The sequence below is a fragment of the Mus caroli genome, unplaced genomic scaffold (genome assembly GCF_978045245.1).
Source record: "Mus caroli unplaced genomic scaffold, Mus_caroli_1 scaffold_15, whole genome shotgun sequence".
Taxonomy (NCBI): domain Eukaryota; kingdom Metazoa; phylum Chordata; class Mammalia; order Rodentia; family Muridae; genus Mus; species Mus caroli.
Genome location: NW_028227270.1, coordinates 61105803 through 61127812, shown reverse-complemented (window position 1 = coordinate 61127812; position 22010 = coordinate 61105803). Strand labels below are relative to the sequence as shown.

Genomic DNA, 22010 nt, shown 5'->3' with positions numbered 1-22010 from the left:
CCTTGCCAGGGTCTGGCATCCGAATGCAGCCTTCCTCCTCCGAGAACCAGCTTGGGCACGCTCCATCTTTTCTCATCGAGGTCCACATTATTTCTTCCTTAAATGTTTGGGAAGATTCGCTAGTAGAGGCATCTGGGCCCAAAGTTGTTTTTCTGGAAAGGAAGTGTTCGATTTATCTAAGAAATAAAACGCGCTTAGATTTTTCTACTTCATGGGTCAGATTTGGCAACTCGAGATTTTTGAGGAATTTGTCCATTGGCAGCCAAATCTTCACATTTCTTGGAGTAAGACGGTGGTTAGGATGCTCGGGAGAGCATTTTAGCTTCAGCAGGATACATTCCAATGTCACTTTACTGATGCTAACGGCAGCATCTTCTTTTTCTTCCATGCCTGTCACTGGCAGGTTGTGGGTTTCGGTCACCCGTTCCGAGAACCGTTGTTGGCTCTCACTGGTCCTTGTCATGTATAGGGCATTATGGTTATTACAGCTGAGCCTCTGATTTCTGTGTTTTCTCATTTCCCACCTCTAGCTTCTTTGTTACCCTTTACTTACTTTCTTGAATCCGAAGCTCGCAATCACGTGTTTTAGAACTTTGTGTGTTTATTTATTCTTCTCTTGGAAATTTTGGTGAAAATCTCAGTCAACTTGAGAGCAAAAATGTACCTGGTAGTTGTTTTTTGCCCCATTTTCTGTGCACAACGACTGTGTCCCAGTGGATAGTGTGCTGATGGTTTTTTTTTCTTTTTTCTTTTTAAAATTTCATTATCTATGTTTCTATTTTATCAACTACAGGCGCTCCCCTTATCTGTCTCTATAGAGTCAGCTCCTCTTCCTGTCACACACAGTCGTCTCCCTCATGGCACTCACACATTGACAGTCTTGAATTTTCCAAGGAGACAGGCATGTTTATCACTAGGAAATCATTTGCTATATACTTAGGGATGTTTCTTGACCGGATCCCACTTCATCTGAGGTTAGTGGAGTTCAATGTGCATCCTTCCAATTTTCGACTGAATATGTGTTTAAATATAATCTCTATGTATTTTTGCACTCGGGCAGAATATGAATGCTTTTATAATTTTATTCCATCTGATGACCTGAGATTTTACTTAGTCCATTTTCATTTGTTGTAACTGTGAATGTGTTGGAGTTTAGAGCTCCTAATTTATTCTTGAATTTTGTTCCTTCTTTTGGAGTAAAAAATTATTTTTCCTCTAAGGCTGTTAGAAAGGTTTACACTTTTTTTCTTTAAATTGTCATCCTGTAGATGAAACATAAATTACATTATTTTTTGATGAGCTACTAGCTAGTACTTAATTATGTGAATTAGTTTTGACTACCTGAAAATTTACCTCTCTTTCTTTTAAAATGTGACCATCATGTGTTTGCCTCTAACTACATCATACAAGGACTGCTACTTTGTCTTCTTTATGTAGTGTTTTTATTTATTCTGTGAGAATTCTACGCAATATGCTTTGTTTTGTTTAGTTAATTTTGTGTATATTTTCTTTTCTCTATTCTTTATTCTTTTCCCTGGGCATATTTTATGGTTCCCTGAAAGAAGCTCTCTTTAGTGTACCTTGTAGCCACAAAGAAACCAAAACTTTTACCTTTGTTTCTTTGCAGATACCTGACTTCATTGTGTGACTTGCATTATAGTTGTGCATCTTTGGGGAGCGGGATAGTGCCCTCATTGGCTTGGGATGTTTACCATATCTTCCACCTCAAACACTCCTTGGAGCTTTGTGGAGACAATATTCTCAGCCCTCCTCTCCAGCTCTGTCTGAAGGACACTTCCACTCCGTGAAGAATCCCAGTCACAGTGCCACATTTTGTCATCTCAAAGATGTCATTCTACTGCCATCTGGCTTCTGTCATCTCCAATGAGAGGTTGGCTGTTGACCTAACTGCTTCTCCTCTAAGGCGTTTCCCATCACCTGAACTGCTTCAGGATTTGAATTTCAAGTTAGTCTAGTTCTATTATTTTACAAACAGCAACTCCATTCCTCCCTTCTCCCTTACCTCCCTCTTTCCCTCCCTTCTTCCCTCCTTCAACCCTTCCCTTTTCCCTCCTTCCCTTCCTTCCTCCTTTCTTCCCTCCCTCCTTCTGCCTCCTCTTCTTTCCCCCTCTTCTTTCTCTCCCTCTCTTTGTCTTCAACTTAGCTAGAATTTTGAACTGTCTCAGTCTCCCAAAGTGCATGTGTGCATTTATTCTACCTTTAGGTACTTTATGTTCTACAAATCACATACACGGTTTTCAACTTGTAGGTGCCCCCAAGTAATTCTCTTAAAAAGATCTAGTTAGAGACCACATCCAATACCAAATATACACATCTCAAGTCCTTTACATGAAATGGCATGTTGTATACTGTTTGCATATAACCTATACTAACCTCTTGCCTACTTTTAATTCTCTTTTTATTACTTATATTTCTTTTTTTAAAGAATTATTTACTTTATGTATATGAGTACACTGTAGCTATCTTCAGAGGGCATCAGATCCCACTACAGATGGTCATGTAGTTGCTACCATGTGGTTGCTGGGAATTGAACTCAGGACCTCTGGAAGAACAGTCAGTGCTGAGCCAGCTCTCCAGCCCCCTACTTATATTTCTGAGTTCAGAGACTGTAGGTATGCATGCCCATAGGCACCTGTAGTCTACCTTTGTATAAGCCTGACACCTCTTCCTCCTTCCTTCCTCTCTCTCTCTCTCTCTCTCTCTCTCTCTCTCTCTCTCTCTCTCTCTCTCTGACACATTGTTCCACTTCTCTAGCACCATTTGCTGAACATTTACCCCCCTCCCCATCCCATGCCACTGCTTTGGCTAAAACCCAGTTTCGTGTATTTGTGTGGCTCTGTTTCTGGTCTCCCATTCCACTGACTAATTTTAATATCCCCCTAGCTCTTGGGCACCATTTTGTTACTAGAGCATCGTGTTTAGAATTAATTTGGTAAGAACTATGTTGTCGGCTTAGATTTTTCAAAGCCTATTTAAATAAGGGTTCTCAAACACTTCAACCTCCCTTGTAGCCCACCGTCTAAAGGTAGGGGAGAAAAGATGGTAGATAGGACAAGGGGATGTGGACCTGTTTAGAAGTAATTCTTCAGGGCGATTCCAATCTCCATTGTCAGGATACCAGCACTTCAGTTCAGTAGTATCAGGATACCAACAGTTCGTTTCAAAGAGTGTCACCAAACACAAATCAGCAGCAGTGGCATGATCCAGCAGAAACCACCAGGCCTCCACTGACTCCTTAGGAGTCAGTGGGAGCGACCAGAACCACCAGCAACAGCTGAAAAGCCAGAAGTTCTCTGCCCTGCCTCTCTCCACGAAGTAAAGATCAGCAAAGTCAGGAGGCCCACAAAGCATTGCATGTCTAGCAATGCAAGCGCCCCGCCCCTGTCTGTTGGGTTCTACTTATATACTCTCCCCAGATATCACATGTCCTCTCTCTCGAGTCCTGCTTCAGCAAAACATCAAGAGTCTGCATCACATGACACAACCAGAAATTTCCATTTCACTATGCTCAGCATATTAGTTTGGTTTTCAAGGTTGCTTAGGTCTCCTGTCACCCTTGTCTCTTCATAAAAGCATTCCATTATACTTCACGATTACTAGAGGGATGGAATCCTGTGTGTTGGATCATCCAATCTATGAGCAAGATAAGCTATTTTAATTGTTTATGCCTTTGTCTGTCTGTTTCTTTCTTTCTTGTTTGAAACGGTGGAGGCCTCTTTGTAGCCCTGGCTACAAACTCTGTAGAGCAGGCTGTCCTTAAACTCCGAGATCTGTTTGGGAGTGCTGGGACAAAAGCTGTGTGCCACCATAGCCAGCTAATTTATGTCCTTTAATTGTTTGATTGTAATGTTAAGTGTACATGTCATATAGACCTTGTGTTCTGTGCATGCCTGTCAGTGTTTTAGGCTGGCTTGTAAGCGGGGCTCATCTTAAGTCTGTGTTCCATGTCTTGCTCACTCATGGTTGTGTAGTACCGTTAGGTTCTGATGTATTTCCTATCAACTGTAATTGTGCTGAATCTACGTCTCCCTTTCCTATTGTTACGTACTTGGCTTCTCTTCCCATAAATGGCAGCCAGAGCTTCAAGGCTTGGCTGGAGTGTGGCAAGAGATGACAATTTTACCTTGGAACTGAGGTTTTGAGCTTTTAAAACTTTTAAATATGATGTTGGCTGTCGGTTTTCATAGATGCTTTTAATTGAGAGGACCCAGGTTTACTCCCGGTTTGCCGAGAGATATTTGTCAAGGATGAACACAGTTTCAAGGTAGGAGAAGAAAATAAAAGGGAAATAACTGGGAAAGAAGTCAAAGTGCTCCCACTTGCACATGGTATGATTCTTTGCATAAGCCACCCTCCAACCCCCGAAGACACTCTCAGATGCTCTTACAGCTGCCCAACACCTTCAGAGAAGTGGCAGGATAGAAAATCGACAGCATAAACCAATAGTCTTCCTATGTGTCAGTGTCCAGCATTCTGAAAAGGAAATCAAATCAGGGACTCAGTACCATTCACGACAGCTGCACAAAGGTAAAATACTTAAGAATAGACCTAAGCAAGGAAGTGAAAGACCTCACCCAAGATAGGCTTTCTGTTGCTGTTGTACACACAACAACAAAATCGTTTAAGGGAGGAAAGGGTTTAGTGGGCTTGCATGTTCCAATCATAGTCCATCACTGAGGAAGGGCGGAAACTTCAGGTAGGAACTGAAATAGGGATGCCATAGGGAAACTCTGCCTACAAGCTTGCTCCCCATGGCTACCTCAGCCACATCAGGACCACTTGTCCACAAGTAACACCACTCACAAAGAGCTGGGTCCTCCCACATCAATCATTGATAAAGAAAATGTCCCACAGACAATCTGATGGAGATAATCCCTCAGTGAAGGTTCCCTCTTCCCAGGTGGCTTATATAACATTGACCAAGGAAACTAAGCAGCGCAGACCTCCACAGTGAGAACTCAAAGACACGGAAGCAATTGACAAAGATATCAGAAGATGGCGAGACCTCTGTTCTCATCAACTGGAAGAATTAATGGATGGTGAAAATTAATAACCAAACAATCTGCAGAGATTTAATACAAGCCTAATTGAATTTTGATTTAGTCAAAATTCCATGGCATTTTTCACATATGTAGAATTTTTTATAAATGTATATGGGATCAGAAAAGACCAAAGCAATCCTGGGATTGCTGTTAGCATTTATGATGCCATGTTATACCACCAGAGCCATAGTAACAACAGCATGGTGCAGGCTCAGAAACAGGCATATGGTAGAAGTAAGGACCTGGATGTAAGTCCACACAACTACAGTGCCTGCACAATGTCAAAAAGTATACATTAAAGAACAGGCAATATCTTCAACAGACAGTTCTGGAGAACCTGGCTATCAACGTGTAGAAAAATGAAATCAAATCTGTATCTCTTACCTTGTACAAAACTCAACCCCAAAGGTATGACCTCAACATAAGAGCAGAGGTCTCAAATATTTACCTTCAGATGGCAGATCTTATAGATAGCATATTTCTGTATTCTATTGTTGTGTGTTTTCCAGTGGTATGTGTAAGGGCAGGGACATCAGGTAAAAAAACATTATATTTAGGGTAATTTTGAAAGTTGGAGCTTAATTATCCATTTTATCATTTGTCTAGTTTTATCCTCTGACTCTCTTCCTCCAGTTTCTCTTTCCTACCTGCCTAAGTTTATTAAATATATATCCCAACACTTACTTTTGATCTCTGTGCAGCATTTTGAGTATATCATCTGTATGCCTTCTTTAGTGACGGCTGTAGGTGTTACTGCACGTGTAAGGAGCTTATCTTAGTCACTGGCTTGGTGCCTCATCATGCGGACAGAGTAAAGGTAAAACCCTATTTTCCTTTAGCACCATATATCTTCCCTCACTTTCAAGTATAATTATTTTTGAGTTTTTCTCTGTAAACACTAAACACCATAGCAGATGGTGTGTAAGTTTGCTTTGACTACCACATGTGAGCTAAGCAAATAATCAAAATAGACGATCACATCTCTCTATGCTCGGCCATTCCTAGGCTCCTCTTTCTTTTCTGGGGCCCAGATTCTCTGCTGAGAGAGCCTCTTGAGCCACCATTGGGGGAGTTGCTAACAGTAAGTGCATTCCCTACTTCCCTGTGCTTGCAGATGCTTTCTATCAAACTTTATTACTGGGGGATATTTTTACTAGAATTGTAGTCACAAAGTTAACCACTTCTTTTCATTTCTGAGCTTGTGGTTCCAAATGAGAACTTGGGTATCCTTCATGTTACCATTGTGCCCTGAAGGTCACCTGACATTTCCCTCTGGCTGCTTCCTCATCTCTCCTTGAAAATATCTAATTAAATGTGCTCTTTGCATCGTGTCACCTTTATTCTGTTTTCGGTTCTAATGAATGACCACGCCACTCGGTGATGTTTCATGAGATGTTTTAAACTATATTACATTTTTTTAGTCTCGTTCTAACAGAGGTAAGTCTCCTGGGTTCTCGGCTTCTTTTAGGCCGAGTTGGCTCCACTCCATAGGAAAACAGTCTGGAGTTGGGTTCCCTTTTCTTCCCAGTTGCTTTGTTTTGAACTGTGATAACTTCCTTGAATTCCTTTTTATTGTATAACTTCTAAGTTTTTACTGACTGTCTTAATTAGGGTTTTACTGCTGTGAACAGACACCATGACCAAAGTAACTCTTATAAGGACAACATTTATTTGGGGCTAACTTACAGGTTCAGAGCTTCAGTCCATTATCATCAAGGTAGGAACATGGCGGCATCCAGGCAGGCATGGTATAGGCGGAGCTGAGAGTTCTACATCTTCATCTGAAAGCTACTAGCAGAATACTGGCTTCCAGGCAGCTAGGATGAGGGTCTTAAAGCCCACACCCACAGTTGACACACCTACTCCAACAAAGCCACACCTTCTAGTAGTGCCACTCCCTGGACTGAGCATATACAAACCATCACACTGAGATGTATTTTTCAAAAGTTCAAGAGGATTTATAATCGCTCTTGATGCGTGCTTGTGATAACGTCTTTGCAGTCTTTTTAGAGAGTTCACCGTTGACTTTATTTCATTGGGAGCAACTATTGATTGATTGTCTCCCACTATTTGTGTTGTGATTTCCCTGATTCTTGGTAGGTCTGTTTGCTTCTTTACTCCATCACAGTATTTTGTATGTATTTATCCACCCTGAGTCCCATTTAGTCTTCATCTTGGGGGCAGGCACTACCACTGTTAAGGTGTAACAGAACTGGCTCCTGTCACCCAAGCATAGAAAGCAGAACATGGATTCACAGAACACAGACTTACTGGATGGGATTTCAGTTTTCCTGTACAAGTTCTCAACGCATGGCCTTACTCCATCACCCGACCTCATCTCCGGAGTTCTAAAATCATTTCAGTATTTGGCTTCAGAGCTACCAGGAAGAGAAAGGGCAGAAAATTGTTTCCCACCATGTTGCTATGAAAGGTAAACGCAGAAATCTCAGCTCTCTGCCAACACAGAGGGGGAGAAGAAGTCAAGATGATCTACTGTGCTCACTCAGCCTTAAAGACTCCAAGTCGGGTCGGGGCAGAGACTCTGGTCCTCACTGAATTAGACTGGAAGGGTGAGGGAAGCAAAAACGGTGTTGACCACCAGCAGCCCACTACATTCTTCTGTCCAGTTGAGGTCAGGTCCGGTGAATGCTCCACTACCTCCAGGCTCTATATGTGGTTGATGTCAGAGGCAGGGAACAGATACACCAACTCTTCTTGCTCATCTTCTCTGACCACTTAAGGCAGAGATTCATCTCTGGACCCTGCTGCAGGAAGACAGTGAAACTAAACAGCACCAGCCTTTCCTAGTGACTTAGCGGTCACGTGATTGCTGTGGGGGCGGGTGGAGGCTTAGCTCCCCCACAAAACACCACTGAGGCTGCCCTGACCGAGGATTTGGGAGTTTTCACTCCCACTAGGCAGCAGGTGAGAGAGCATTTGTGCGCTTAGCAATTATCTCAGCACCACTTCATTACAGGCGAGAGGATGGATAGTTAATTCTGTGTTCAGTCCTACAGACCCCGCCGAGGAATCAGAGCATACTGCCTCATTTGAATAGAGAGTGAGGATTTTACAAGATAGATTCCATACAAACCCCACTGCAACCCAGGAGAAAGTTTTGTATGGGGTTTCATGTGTGTTCTGCTAGAAAGCAGTGGGTGATGTCTAAGGATTTCTACTGCCTTCCCAGTCGTTTGGCCTGGGAAAAGCAATTTACCTGTGTTTGCTGGTCGGACAGTTGTAAGCCTCTAGAGCCTCCCTGCCAGGTAGATTTGGGAAGTGATGATGGAGCCCCAGAGACCGGCCACTTGTTCTTCAAATCTCAAGGATCGGGATCTGCTCTCTTTTCAGCATCCCAGACCTTTCTTTGATCTACGGTGCCTTCATCCTTCAGCTGGGTTGCAGAGGACCTAAGAGAAATGGACTGAAGTGTCAGAGAAGAACCAGGAACCTCAGGCCAAGAAGTGTCACCTCTTCATTTAGATTGACTCAATGCACACCTACTTACCCACTACTCCTGATCTTAATTCCAAGACTTTATAGTTTTGGGTTTGTTGTTGGCTTTTGTTTTTGTTTGTTTGTTTTTGTTTTGTTTTTTGTTTTTTCTGCACCTTCTATTCCAACAAGGACTATATGCAACTTTTTTTGATAAATGAATTATATAAAAACATAAATGTTACAAATACCATGGTTAATTCCTGGTTTCAACATGATGTCACTGGCCATCCAACTGTAAAGTGCCCTGTGTAAAGGAATCATAGAAGCCTGTATGAATTTATTCCGTGCCAGTGCTATCAGATATCCGGTCAATTTATAGACTCTTCTACTGCTTTGTTTTTATTATCTTTGTTTTGGTTTCTAATGGGGAGTTTTGTTTTTACATGTTAATTTTGTTTTGGATACACACACACACACACACACTAGCCAGGGCTGACTTTGAACTTGCCGTGTCGAGAGTCTGATCGTGAGTATCTGCTCCCTCCTGCCTAAGTGCTGGAATTACAAGTGCTGGAATTACAGACGACCACTACCACCCCCTATTGCTGTTTCACCCTTTTTGAAGAAACTTCACAAAGTGATTGGTGTTTAATAATCTCGGTAGAACATAGCAGCAATTGTCCTTTTGTGTTAGTGTTCAAAGAAATGTCTTGACATCGTCTTCGCTTCAGGACAGGACCTGTATCTGTTGAGTTAACGCTTTACTAAACTGTTTGGAAGAGAAGATGAGACGTAGGAGTCCTTTGCTATGTGTGGGCTGCTGCTGCATCTGCGGGGCGTGGCAGGGACCAATCAGCTTTCTTGTTGTTGTTCTGACTGGGAGATTATAAGCTGGGTCCAGAGCTTAACTTTTGGACAGTAAAGAGGCATTGAATGAGGGTTGAGGGAAAACAGAAAATGAGAATGGAGGCGCTCATGCCGGAAAAGTGATCAATGGGTGAAGACAAAATTAAGGCTTTTCTCCTGGGACTTGAGCGTGGACTGTAAGTACTCTCCTGCAGTTTCCCTTGTGGTGTCCAGTAACACTTCCTAGCGCAGCGCTGTGCCTTTTACTGGTTTGGGAGAGGATGAAAAGGGTCCCTCTGCTTCTGGTTCACTTCAGAGATCCTGAGATTGAAGCTGCCGAACACAAGCTTTGCAGAGTTCTGATACCATCGCTTACTTCTCTCATTTTAGAAGCTTATCTTTTGCTCATTTTATTGGATTTTAATGATGGTGTGTAGCTTGTCAGCTTCCACCTCAGTGCCTCTGAGCACAGCTGTGCTGTGTGCAGTTGAGATATAATATTAATATAACTAAGACTGTGAGCCTTAGTTAATATCAAGGACACATTGTTTTGTTATGTACTCTGTGTGTATGTGTGTGTGTGAGAGAGAGAGAGAAAGAGAGAGAGAGAGAGAGAGAGAATGTTTGTGTGTGTGTATGTCTATGTCTCTGTGTCTCTATGTCAGTGTGTATCTGTCTGTGTTCATGTCTGTCCATGTGTCTGTCTGACTGTATGTTTGTGTCTGTCTGTCTGTGTGCATGTGTCTATATGTCTGCATCTCTGTGTCTTTGTTTGTGTGTGTGTATGTCTGTATGTATGTCTTTGTGTGTATGTGTGTATGTCTGTGTGCTTGTGTGTATATGTCTGTCTGTCCCTGTGTTTGTGTGTGTGTCTGTTTATATCTCTTTGTGTGTATATGTGTCTATCTGTGTGTTTGTGTATATTGGTCTATATGTCTGTGTCTCTGTGTCTTTGTGTTTGTGTGTGTGTGTATCTGTCTGTTTATATCTCTTTATGTGTATGTGTGTATGTGTGTGTGTGTCTATCTGTCTGTGCCAGAGCACATATGCAAAGTCAGAGGGCAGCTCTCTGGAGTGGGTCTCTTCTTCCCTGTGCACTGAACTCAGGTTGTCAGGCATGACCACTTTTAGCCACTGAGCCATTTCCCTGGCCCAGGGCAATGATTATGACTCTGCCTCCTTCCACTCCGATAGTCACTATCTTCTCTTCCTCCCTTTCTCTTGCACTTGACTGAAGTTTTCTACCTCTGACCCACATCCCGGGCAATCCAACTATATCTCTTAGGTGGTTCTTTACCATCATCTCCTCTCTCGTCTCTGTTCTGTGGCTCCAGACAAACTGCAATTTCTACACAGCAACCAAGGTAAACCTGTTAAACATAAATCAGATCATGGCCTCATAAGCCTCCATGCCAGCATGCTCTGCATTGGTGGGTTTGTGCAACCACTGATACAAAGTGCTTGGGGAAAAAGAAGCATCTCATTTGTAGGGGACACAGGCAGGTGCTATTCCTCCATTATCCCTTAACGATGACCACAACACCTGATGGGGACTACTCAGGAAAGGAAAGGGTTTTTATCTTGGCTTATTTCAGAGGTTTCTGCCCGTCGTGGAGCAAGCAGATCAGTCCACTGTGGCAGGGGCACGGTGCACCGAACTTATCCTACTTGTTGCTAACGAAAAAGAAACACACAGTATCAGCTGCATTTACCATGGCTCCCAACATGTCTTTGAAGAGTTATTCCTTGGACATACCCACATCTTGATGTCAGAATCTATAGTTTGTCATGAGTGCAAATCATGCCTTATTGTTGGTCCTGCAAGTGGCTAGACAGACACAAACACCGTGTCTTCCAGAGCCATTGAAAATGTGACACTGCCCTCACTGTTTGGTCCCAACACAGGGTGGAGAGAAGATTGCAAATGGAGACCTTCTTAGCTTCACTGGTCCTACATCCAGGCTTAGCTCATCAAGCAAGGCCCAGCTGCCTTCAGAGTTACAGAGCCGTGAGGCTGTGCTCTGTGCCAATCCCTTTTCCACTGGCTATGCATGATCTGCTGCCTCTGATCCACTCCCTCTGGATCAGTACCAACAATTGTAGAAAGGGAAGGAACCTCCTGTCATTGGCTGTGTCTGCTCTGTTGACTCCTGCATCCAAGACTAGATTTTTCTCCTGGAGAGAGGTCTCTTGGATATGGTGTCTCTCTGGAGATAGAACTCTGAGTCCAGAGTCGCGGAAAAGCAGCCGAGCATCCTTCTTGCTCTTGCCCCACTCAGATACTTTGTATCCACCAGTGGCTCTGGCGCTGGCTCCTGGAAGTCTTAGCCTCCACACTGGCTGCTCTTCCCCGTTCCGTGAATCTCTTTGTTGGCTTGTCAACAAACACCTTTCAGAAGCCAGACTGGGTGTTCCAGTGTTGCTGACAACCTAAACTATTTCTATGGCCTCTTCTGAAGTCAAGCTGATGGCTTTCCTTCTGGGGTGTCCCGGGTGGTGTTCCGCAGTAGCTCAACCTCACTGCTGGTTCTGTGGATGGAGAAGTATGGCCAGAATGTGAATCAATGCACACTTCTTTTCATCAACAAAGAATGCTTTTGAGTTTCAACTGAGCCATATGAGTACAGCTGTGTGGTAAATTACATTCCCGCACTGAGTTCTAAGTCTGAGGACAAGGGCCAGTGGGTCACAGGAAAGTGACATTGGGCTAAATCCTGCTGGGGGCAGTGAAGGGGCTGCTTGCCCACTTTGACTGTTTAAGGGAAGATGGAGGGAATGGAAAGAGGAAACTTTCCTGCATCAGGAAGACGCTTCGAGTCTGTGTGAAATAAACCATTTTCTTTTTAATCATAAGGGAATAATTTTTCCCTCTTAACCATCAGTGTTGCCGCTTTGAAGTCAAAGCCTGTGCAAGAGCAATTTGCACAGAATTATACTCTAGGAAACCGGGCTAATCACTCGCAGGGCTGTCCTGTTTCTAATGCAGAAGGGCCTTGTTGCCTGGAGTGAATCATATGCTGAAGAAAACTTTACAAAATAACTGAATAGAAGGCTAATGTGAATGTAGGCAGCAGCATGAGCCAGCTTTTCTGCCCCTGCTGTTCTTATGAGCAGGCTCGGGTGTATCTGAGAATGCTTGTACAGTTGGGACCCTCTGGTTGAAAGAAGAACCCTTCGATTTATGGAATCTGTCTGGTGGAGTCTTAGTAATGTCCTGTCAGGTACATTGAGGCATAAGCTGAGGACCCGAACATTTTTGCTGTTATTGTTGTTGTTGTTTGTTTTGTTTTGTTTTGGCTTTTTTTTTTTTTTTGAAAAATGAAACCAGAGATGGAACTGGCTTTGATTTAATTAAATCAAAGATCTTTAGTTGACAGTTTACAGGGACCAAAACACTGTATGGGGTGCACACATATGAACAAAGAGATTAAATTCATCATCATGATTAGGAATGCAGATAAAAACCCAGAAGAGAAGAATTTGGCCAACAAAATGAGACAAATTCTATAAACACCCAAACTACATCTCCTCCAAAGCCTGCAAATAAAGGTGTCGGCTTGTTTGACTTCTCCAGGAAGAGTTTCCTTTAAAGTGTTGCAAACAGCGCAGCAGCAAGGAGCATCTGCTCAAAAGAAGGCCACCGGCGATGGCGCTGCGGGTCACCCCTCAGTGCCTCTGCATCTTCAGGTGTTTCATTAAAACCCTACGAACTAGTTAAGACTAGAATAAACCACGGTGTAGGTCACAGGAGATTATCCACAGGCTCCACGTGGACCCAAAGACACAGAGTCCCCATGTGTGGCTGTCAGGGCTGTATCTCAGAGTGCTCACTGTCCAGATGGCCTGGATACATTGTGTTTCATGGTGTAGCTGCCCCAAGGACCACAGAGGATAGGCATGAAAGATAAGCTAGCCACAATGAAATCTTTAAAACACGGAAAAGAGAAATGGATGAAGACACAAGAGGATGAGAAGATGGCTATGCACATGGACCAGAAGGATCAGTATTGTGGAAATGGCAATTTTACTCAAAGGAGTCTATAGGTTCGATGCCACCCGAATCAAAAATCCCGATGCAGTTTTTCCACGGAAACAGAAACCATGACTTTAAAGTTCATATTGAAGCTCAAAAGACCCCAGAGAACTAAAGCAATTCTGACCAGTAAAAGCATAGCTGGAGGTATCTATTTCAATAAATTATTTTGGAAAGTGTTTGAAGAGAACGAGTGAAAGATAGGCTCTGTATCCAAGGTTCCACACAGCTGAAACCTGCATCTGGGTGTTCCCAATGCCACTTTAGACTGCCGGTGGAATAGGGCTGAAGTAGGCCAGGCCAGGCCAAATGTATGTTGGGACAGAGGGAGGTGGAGAAGCCAACGGGCTTCCACTGGCATCTCCAGACATCCCGGGGCATACCAGAAGACAGATAGCCGTTGTCTTTTCAGACAGGAAGGGCTCACCCTGACTTACAGCCACTGTGCAGACCCTGGCTGGCTGCCCCAACTTCAGTGAGCAACTCTGCAGCCTCCCTGTATCAGAGCTGAGCTTTCAGTCCATAGCGTCTGTTGAGTGTGGCTTCTCTTCTTGACTCCCCTCATAACACAGCTGAGCACACGGAAACCTTCAGTAGGTCACAGAAAAGAATGGCCTGCTAAGCATGTAGCCGCAATGATTCACTAACATGCACTTCATACATGCATAAAGTTTACTAATATACACTTTGTAGGCTGCTTCTCAAGACCTGCAATTGGGGGTTCACAGCTTTAAAACTTCACAGTTTTTCAGTCTCAGAGGGCTTGATTCATGGCCTAAGTTGTTGTTGTTGTTGTTGTTGCTGTTGCTGTTGCTGATGTTGTCGTTGTTTCCTTACTAACTCTCAGAAGATGTGTATTTTCAGGCCACATTTCAAGTCCCAATATCCTAAGGAACATAAGAGGGAATTGGTCCCATCCCCTGTAGTAAGGGTTAGATGGGCCATCTTGATTTATAAAAGGAAAATGTCAACTATTGAAGGAAAAAAATGACATTTGTTAAAGCACAGAATGAAAGCTTTTATTCAGGACCAGGAAATGAGGCAGGGGAAACTGTTGGGGAAGTCCGAGTTCCTAGAGAGGAGGTGATGGGAGATTGCCACCATACACTGTGCGTCGTCTGGTTCAGTCTTCACACGGTATATCTGAATAAACACCTGTACGCACATAGCCAAGTGTTTGCTGGATACCTTCTCACTCTTTCTATCGTCTTTTGACAAAGATCCTCTTCCTGGCCAAGTGTCCATCCAGCTGCTGACCCTCCTTCCAGCCCGACCTATACCCTTTCTTGTCTTACCCACTTTCCACACAGATCACAGGTAAGTTATTTAACAAGAACCTCATCCTGGATATCACAGCATTCTGGATATGGAACTGGGCTCATCACCCTGCACAGGATGCCTGCCCACCCTGAGCGGTAAGAATCCTATGAGGTCTGTTTAGCTATGATCCTTCCTAGCCCATTTCCCTTTAGCAACATTGTATTCTTTAACCCTTCCTAGCCCCTGCATTTCCTTTTAGCAACATTGTATTCTTTAACCCTTCCTGGCCCCTGTATTTCCTTTTAGCAATATTGTATTCTTTAACCCTTCCTAGCCCCGCTATTTCCTTTTAGCATTATTGTATCTTTTATCCCATCCCTTGTAAATCCCTTCCTGCACCCTAGTGGCACTGAGCCCCATCTCCCTCACTGCAAACCCTTTGGTTAGTCTTCCCTATGCCTGTTATCATGGTCTCTAACACTTACTTTCCACCCCACACTTTCAAAAACAGTGTTGGGGTTTGTCTCTCTTCAAACAGCCTGTAGTTTTCCAGAAGCAATAAAACGTACCGCATCTTACCTTCACACCAGGACATGGGCTAATGATCTCCTCTTCTGCCCCTTAGAATCTTGAGCTCAATACATGCCTTATAAATCTGCATTGTTTGGGAGCTGGTTGCAGAATCTTTGGCCCTACCTCCTCATATTCTGAATCAGAAGCTGCATTTTATAAGATACGTGGCTGTTTTTCAGGCATGCTGCAATCTGAGAAGCCCGCCCTGGGAGATGACACCAGTGTGCTGAGAGCCAACAAGAGGAGAGTCATCGTGAGTCTGTTTTGGTGAGGTGCTCCTCATTCCCTCTCATGTGCTAGTAAAATGTGCCTTTTGAGTGTGTGGGGGTGCACACATGGGTGTGCGCACCAATGGGCCTGTGGAGGTCAGAGGTCATGTCTACTGGCAATGCTCAGGGACCTTCCCTGTTTTGTTTGATACAGAGTCTCTCATTGGCCCAGAATGTTACCGAGTGGATTGTGGTTAGCTGGCCAGTGAGTATCTAGTCATCCCCCTGTCTCTGCCTACCATCTTAACCATTCCTGAGATTACAAGTGTCTGCCAAACTGGCTTTTCACAGCATTCTGGGGATCCACACTCAGCTCTGGACACTTGCATGGCAGCACTCTAGAGAGTGAGCCGTCTCACTAGCCCTAGTATATTTGCATTTTAGAATATAACTACAAAAGCAAATTGCATAGCCTCACCATTTCTGTATTGTTCCAGACCCTTTGCTTTAAGCATATATTTCTGAGAGCTTTCCTATGTTGTCACATAACGGGCACCAATATTCATTAGATGGCTGCATAGCCACCCTCCAAAGAGTCATGCAGTTTATTTAATTTTTTTGATGGAGTTTTCAATCATTCCTCCCCCTCAATATTATGATTAAGAGGGCAATGAAAATATTTGGGTAGATAAATCTCAGGAAGAGAAATTCCTCCCATGGTGTCTGCATTTAAATATTTAGTAACTCCTCCTAACTCACACTCCAGTTTATGACAGTTGTTAATCCCCTCAACGGTGACTGGGAATATCCGTTCTTCTGCTCTCTCCTATATTCTGAAAAATGTGCCTAACTGGTGGTCAGAGACACCACTGGTTGTTTATGTAATTGGCTCATCCTCTGTTAGGAATGGGGCTTCGTCATGTGTTTATCATGTGGCATCGGGTATTTATCATGTGTCATGTGTTTATCATGTGTTGTCATGTGTTTATCATGTGTCGCCGTGTATTTCTCATGTGTCCTCCCATGAATCAGGGAACCATGATGAGATCAAGATTCTCATTTATCCCTACAACCAAAGAACACCAGTGGTGTACAGCAATCACAGCCCTGACAGCATGATGCTCCACGGGTTGAGAAGATTGCATCTCCAGGGAAAACAGACAAGAGGCGTGTGCTGAGGTTGTCCTTCCACACCAGACAAACTTGGAACAAAAAAGTGCACATAACACTTCCTAAAGTAAGGGGCATTTTAAAGAACCTACCCTTGCTGGCATGCTTGAAAATTACACGCCAAAGCATTGCAGTGGTAAGCAAAGGGCACGTAGCTCAGTGCAGACTGGCACACATCGGCTAAGCAGAACATGTGTGTGTACGAGCGTGGGAGGAGGAGGATGAGGGGAAGTAACATGGACAGAATCCTCAGAAGAAGGCTGCTCCCAATGCTGTTGTTTGCAAGTGCACGCAGAATTTGAATCTGCTCCCAGAGAACATCCTGCAGCTCTCGGGTACATTGCTGCTATTTGTACTGAAGTTCTGGTGGGAATGCACCCGGTTGGCATGGGTGAGGGTAGTGAGGGCATGAGGAATCGCAGGCCACAGTTAGTAAAGCAAGCTTGTACACAGGGAGAAGAGGAAAAAATGTCTGCTACTTCTTCTTCTTCTTCTTCTTCTTCTTCTTCTTCTTCTTCTTCTTCTTCTTCTTCTTCTTCTTCTTCTCCTCCTCCTCCTCCTCCTCCTCCTCCTCCTCCTCCTCTTCCTCCTCCTCTTCCCCCTCCCCCCTCCCCTCCTCCTCCTTCTTCTTCTTTCCTTTTTAAAAAATCAGATACTTTCTTTATTTACACTTCAAATGTTAGCCCCTTTTCTGGTTTTTCCTCCCAAAACCCCCTATCTCTTCCCCCCTCCCCCTGCTCACCAATCCACCCACTCCCACTTTCTGGCCCTGGCATTCCCCTACACTGGGGCATAGAGCCTTTCCAGGACCAAGGGCCTCTCCTCCCATTGATGACCTACTAGGCTATCCTCTGCTACATATGCAGCTGGAGTCATGAATCCCACCATGTGTACTCTTAGGTTGGTGGTTTAGTCCCTGGAAGCTATGGGGGTACTGGTTAGTTCATATTGTTGTTCCTCCTATAGGGATGCAAACCCCTTCTGCTCCTTGGGTTTTCTCTAGCTCCTCCATTGGGAACTCTGTGCTCAGTCCAATGGTTGGCTGCGAGCATCCACCTTTGTATTTATTAGGCAGTGGTAGAACCTCTCACGAGACAGCTATAACAGGCTTCTGTCAACAGGCACTTGTTGGCATCCACAGTAGTGTCTGGGTTTGGTGACTGTATATGGGATGGATCTCCAGGTGGGGCAGTCTCTGGATGGTTATTCCTTCATTCTCTGTTCCACACTTTGTCTCTATAACTCCTTCCATGGGTATTTTGTTCCCCCTTCTAAGAAGGACCAAAGTATCACACTTTGGTCTTCCTTCTTCTTGAGTCTCATGTGGTCTGTGAATTGTATCTTGGGTATTCCAAGCTTCTGGGCTAATATCCACTTATCAGTGAGTGCACACCATATGTGTTCTTTTGTGATTGGGTTACCTCACTCAGGATGATATTTTCTAGTTCCATCCACTTGCCTATGAATTTCATGAATTCATTGTTTTTAATAGCTGAGTAGTAATCCATTGCTTTGATTTGCATTTCCCTGATGACTAAGGATGTTGAACATTTCTTTAGGTGCTTCTCAGCCATTTGGATTCCTCAGTTGAGAATTCTTTGTTTAGCTCTGTACCCCATTTTTTTTATTCTTGCCAAACACCTCAAATTTTACTCATTTTACAAAAGTACTAAGTGACACACAGCTACAGAAAAAACCACGGAGCTTAGCCTATATCCCTTAAAGTCAAATGGTCACATGGAAAGTCAGCACGGAGTCTGTTTACTATAAAAGTTAAAGTCACAAGTATGCATTAGGACTTGAACTGTTTTCTTCTTCTTCCTAGAGATGTGATACACATGCTTTCTGTTTGGTGGCAGTCCACCAAAGATGACAGAGGACCAGAAATCTGTGTCCTGCCACCCACCCCCACCCCCAGGCTGAGCTGGATCAGGGGAGCATCAACTTAGCAGGAGAGATTGTATGAAAACAAACAGCAGAGTCCCTACCCCCCAATAACCCCCACCCCAGCTCACTGGCCTACACGAAGGACTGCACACCTCGCATGCACAAGCACACCTCGCATGCTGCCCTGACAGAGCCACGCTCCACTTCTAACACACAGCCTGTTTGTTCTGGTGCCCAGCAAGGAGAACCCATCGGAAAGCACATTTGCACTCGCAACACTCACAGCTACAAAGCACACAGCATATAATACTTTGATCTTTAAGTGGTTGATCATGGGCATCCCAAGATCATACTCACTAGGTTAGCCTGAGTTTTCATCTATAAAAATAAGTTTCTTAAAAATAATGCTTAGAGTCATAGAGAACAGTAGGGCTACATCAAGACCAGCAGGACTCACTGGTGAAAGGATTGCTAATGTAAGTTTGGGAGTTTATCTTCACTTGTGGGTAAAGGGCAGCTCTCTCAGTGGATCCCCACAGCCAGTCAAGCTGTAATCGCAGGAGATTCAGAAACCAGGGCAGACAGCTGGTCTGTAACTCCCTAGATCAACATGCCCAAACAAAAGCCCCATTGAGGCTGAGGCCTGAAGGGGACCCAGGTGAAAACTGGGAGAACAAATACTCACTAAAGCCTGCGGGATGAAGGGCTCATAACAGTGTGGTGTCCACACTGTTGACACAATACACTACCATGTTGCTGGAGGATAGCCCCCAGGTGAGGTGGCCAACCCAGGCCTGTGCCCGATGAGCCACTCAGAAGCACCTGGAGCAGGGAACATGAGGGTAACGGACTAAGGGAAGGAGTTTATGGACAAGGGCCAGCAAGGTCAGTCGTATTTTCCAGGACTCATCAATACTTCACATGAACAAAGGGCTGTGGCACAGTGGGTCTTTGCAGGATACACCTGTCATCATTAGCCCATGTTTCTCGGAGCCTGCTGGTCTGGTGAACTCATGTCAATCACACCGGTTGTGTGAAGGTGGGACCTAGTGCCGCAGGTTGTTCTGGGAAGCTGGCGTAGAAGATGACTTACACAGAGAAGTCACAACCAAACCACTGCTTAAGTCCAGTCCTCGGCCTTCCTTTTCTGCTCTGTAGTCCAGGAACATCTCCTTGAAAGCCAGAAAATCCGTGAATGTGAGCAGCATGTCAAAGATGTCACCAGCCACCTCATCTTTGTGGTGCTGCAGTGTGGTTGTGAAGGCCGCCATGTTGAAGCCTGGGATACGCTCCAGCAACTGTTCTTCAATGTACTTCTCTACCAGGGAGATATATTCATTAAAAATGGGTGTATAGGTGAGTTTATTCTCTTCTGTGTCTTCAAATTCCTGGTAGTACTTCTCCATGAAGTTTCTCTGCAATAACTGGAACTCATCATCCATAATAATGTCCTCTAAACATCCAACCACAGCATCAAATTCTGCATCAGAGGCAGAGGAGAAGGACAGCGCGAAGCTCTCTTCTTCTAGGGCGTCCATCGTAGGGGCGCCGCAGTCACCGGCCCGGGCCCGCGGCCCTGCTGCCTCCTACCGCGCCCGCCGCCGGGCCGGGCTCCTCTGTACCCCATTTTTAATATGGTTATTTGGTTGTCTGGAGTCTAACTTCTTGAATTCTTTAGATATAAAATTAACTCAAACAAATTAGTGGCCTTCCTCTACAAAAATGATAAACAGGCTGAGAAAGACTTTAGGGAAACAACACCCTTCACAATAGTCACAAATAATATAAAATTCCTTGGTGTGACTCTAACCAAGTAAGTGAAAGATCTGTATGACAAGAACTTCAAGTCTCTGAAGAAAGAAATTGAAGAACATCTCAGAAGATGGAAAGATCTCCCATGCTCATGGATTGGTAGGGTTAATATGGTAAAAATGGCCATCTTGCCAAAAGCAATATACAGATTCAATGCAATCCCCATCAAAATTCCAACTCAATTCTTCACAGAGTTAGAAAGAGCAATTTGCAAATTCATCAGGAAAAGAAACCTAGGATAGCCAAAACTATTCTCAACAATAAAAGAACTTCTGGTGGAATCACTAGCCCTGATCTCAAGCTGTACTACAGAGCAATTGTGATAAAACCTGCATGATATTGGTACAGTGACAGACAGGTAGATCAGAGGAACAGAATTGAAGACCCAGAAATGAACCCACATGCCTATGGTCACTTGATCTTTGACAAAGGAGCTAAAATGATCCAGTGGAAAAAAGGCAGCATTTTCAACAAATGCTGCTGACTCAATTGGCAGTTATCATGTAGAAGAATGCAAATTGATCCATTCTTTTGGATGGCCATTTTTACCATATTAACCCTACCAATCCATGAGCATGGGAGATCTTTCCATCTTCTGAGATGTTCTTCAATTTCTTTCTTCAGAGACTTGAAGTTCTTGTCATACAGATCTTTCACTTACTTGGTTAGAGTCACACCAAGGTATTTTATATTATTTGTAACTATTGTGAAGGGTGTTGTTTCCCTAATGTCTTTCTCAGCCTGTTTATCATTTTTGTAGAGGAAGGCCACTAATTTGTTTGAGTTAATTTTATATCTAAAGAATTGTACAAAGCTCAAGTCCAAGTGGATCAGGAACCTCTACATTAAACCAGACACACTGAAGCTAATAAAAGAGAAATTGGGGAAGAGCCTCGGGCACATGGGCACAGGGGAAAGTTTCCTGAATAGAACACCAATAGCTTATGCTCTACGATCAAAAATTGATGAATGGGGCCTCATAAAATCACAAAGCTTCTATAAGACAAAGGACACTGTCAATAGGACAAAATGGTAACCAACAGATTGGACAAAGATCTTTACCAATCCTCTATCTGATAGTGCGCTAATATCCAATATATACAAAGAACTCAAGAAGTTAGACTCCAGAGAACCAATTTCTGCTTCCTAATGGGAGATAATTTTGAAGTTCTTTCTTTCTCATTCATCACATAGGCACTTGAGTGACTGATTGGTCAGCTCCTGTCACCTGACCATGGGCTACCTTCAGAAGACTAGACCAGCTAGACAGTCATGGACCACCAATGAGGAAGTCATAGAGTGTTCTTTCCCTTTTCTATCTCTGGGGCCCAGCCATAAGCTTTTCATGCCCATAAGGCAAGCTCAAAGCTCCCGGGGTGCTGTGAGGACCAGGGTACTGTACTGGGACCAGCTCAAACCTAAGCATTACAGGTGATAGGCCTGGTTCTAATAAGATGCAATACATGAGAAACAGGTGCAGGCTTAGACTTCAGGTTCTTTCTGTACCTCATCACAGTTCCCTGATTCACAGGAGGACACTCTGACTACATTTGTGAGTGACTTCTCTAGCTGTGTGCCAAGCCTTTCAGCAGTGCTCATTTCAGAACATTCAATTTCCTCTTACTTTCTGTCAGTTGTCTCCCTTTGAATTCTGATTTATTTTACACACCCCTATAAACTGTCTTAATTGTCTTTGAAATAGAGACCAGAGGAGAGAAG

The 22010-nt window shown here is 43.9% G+C and overlaps 1 pseudogene; it reads right to left on the bottom strand.

The window, feature by feature from the left end:
• Nucleotides 1–19359: 19359 nt before the first annotated feature.
• LOC110308362 (ADP-ribosylation factor-like protein 2-binding protein pseudogene) lies at nt 19360–20090 on the bottom strand (annotated as a pseudogene).
• Between the last annotated feature and the right edge of the window lie 1920 nt (nt 20091–22010).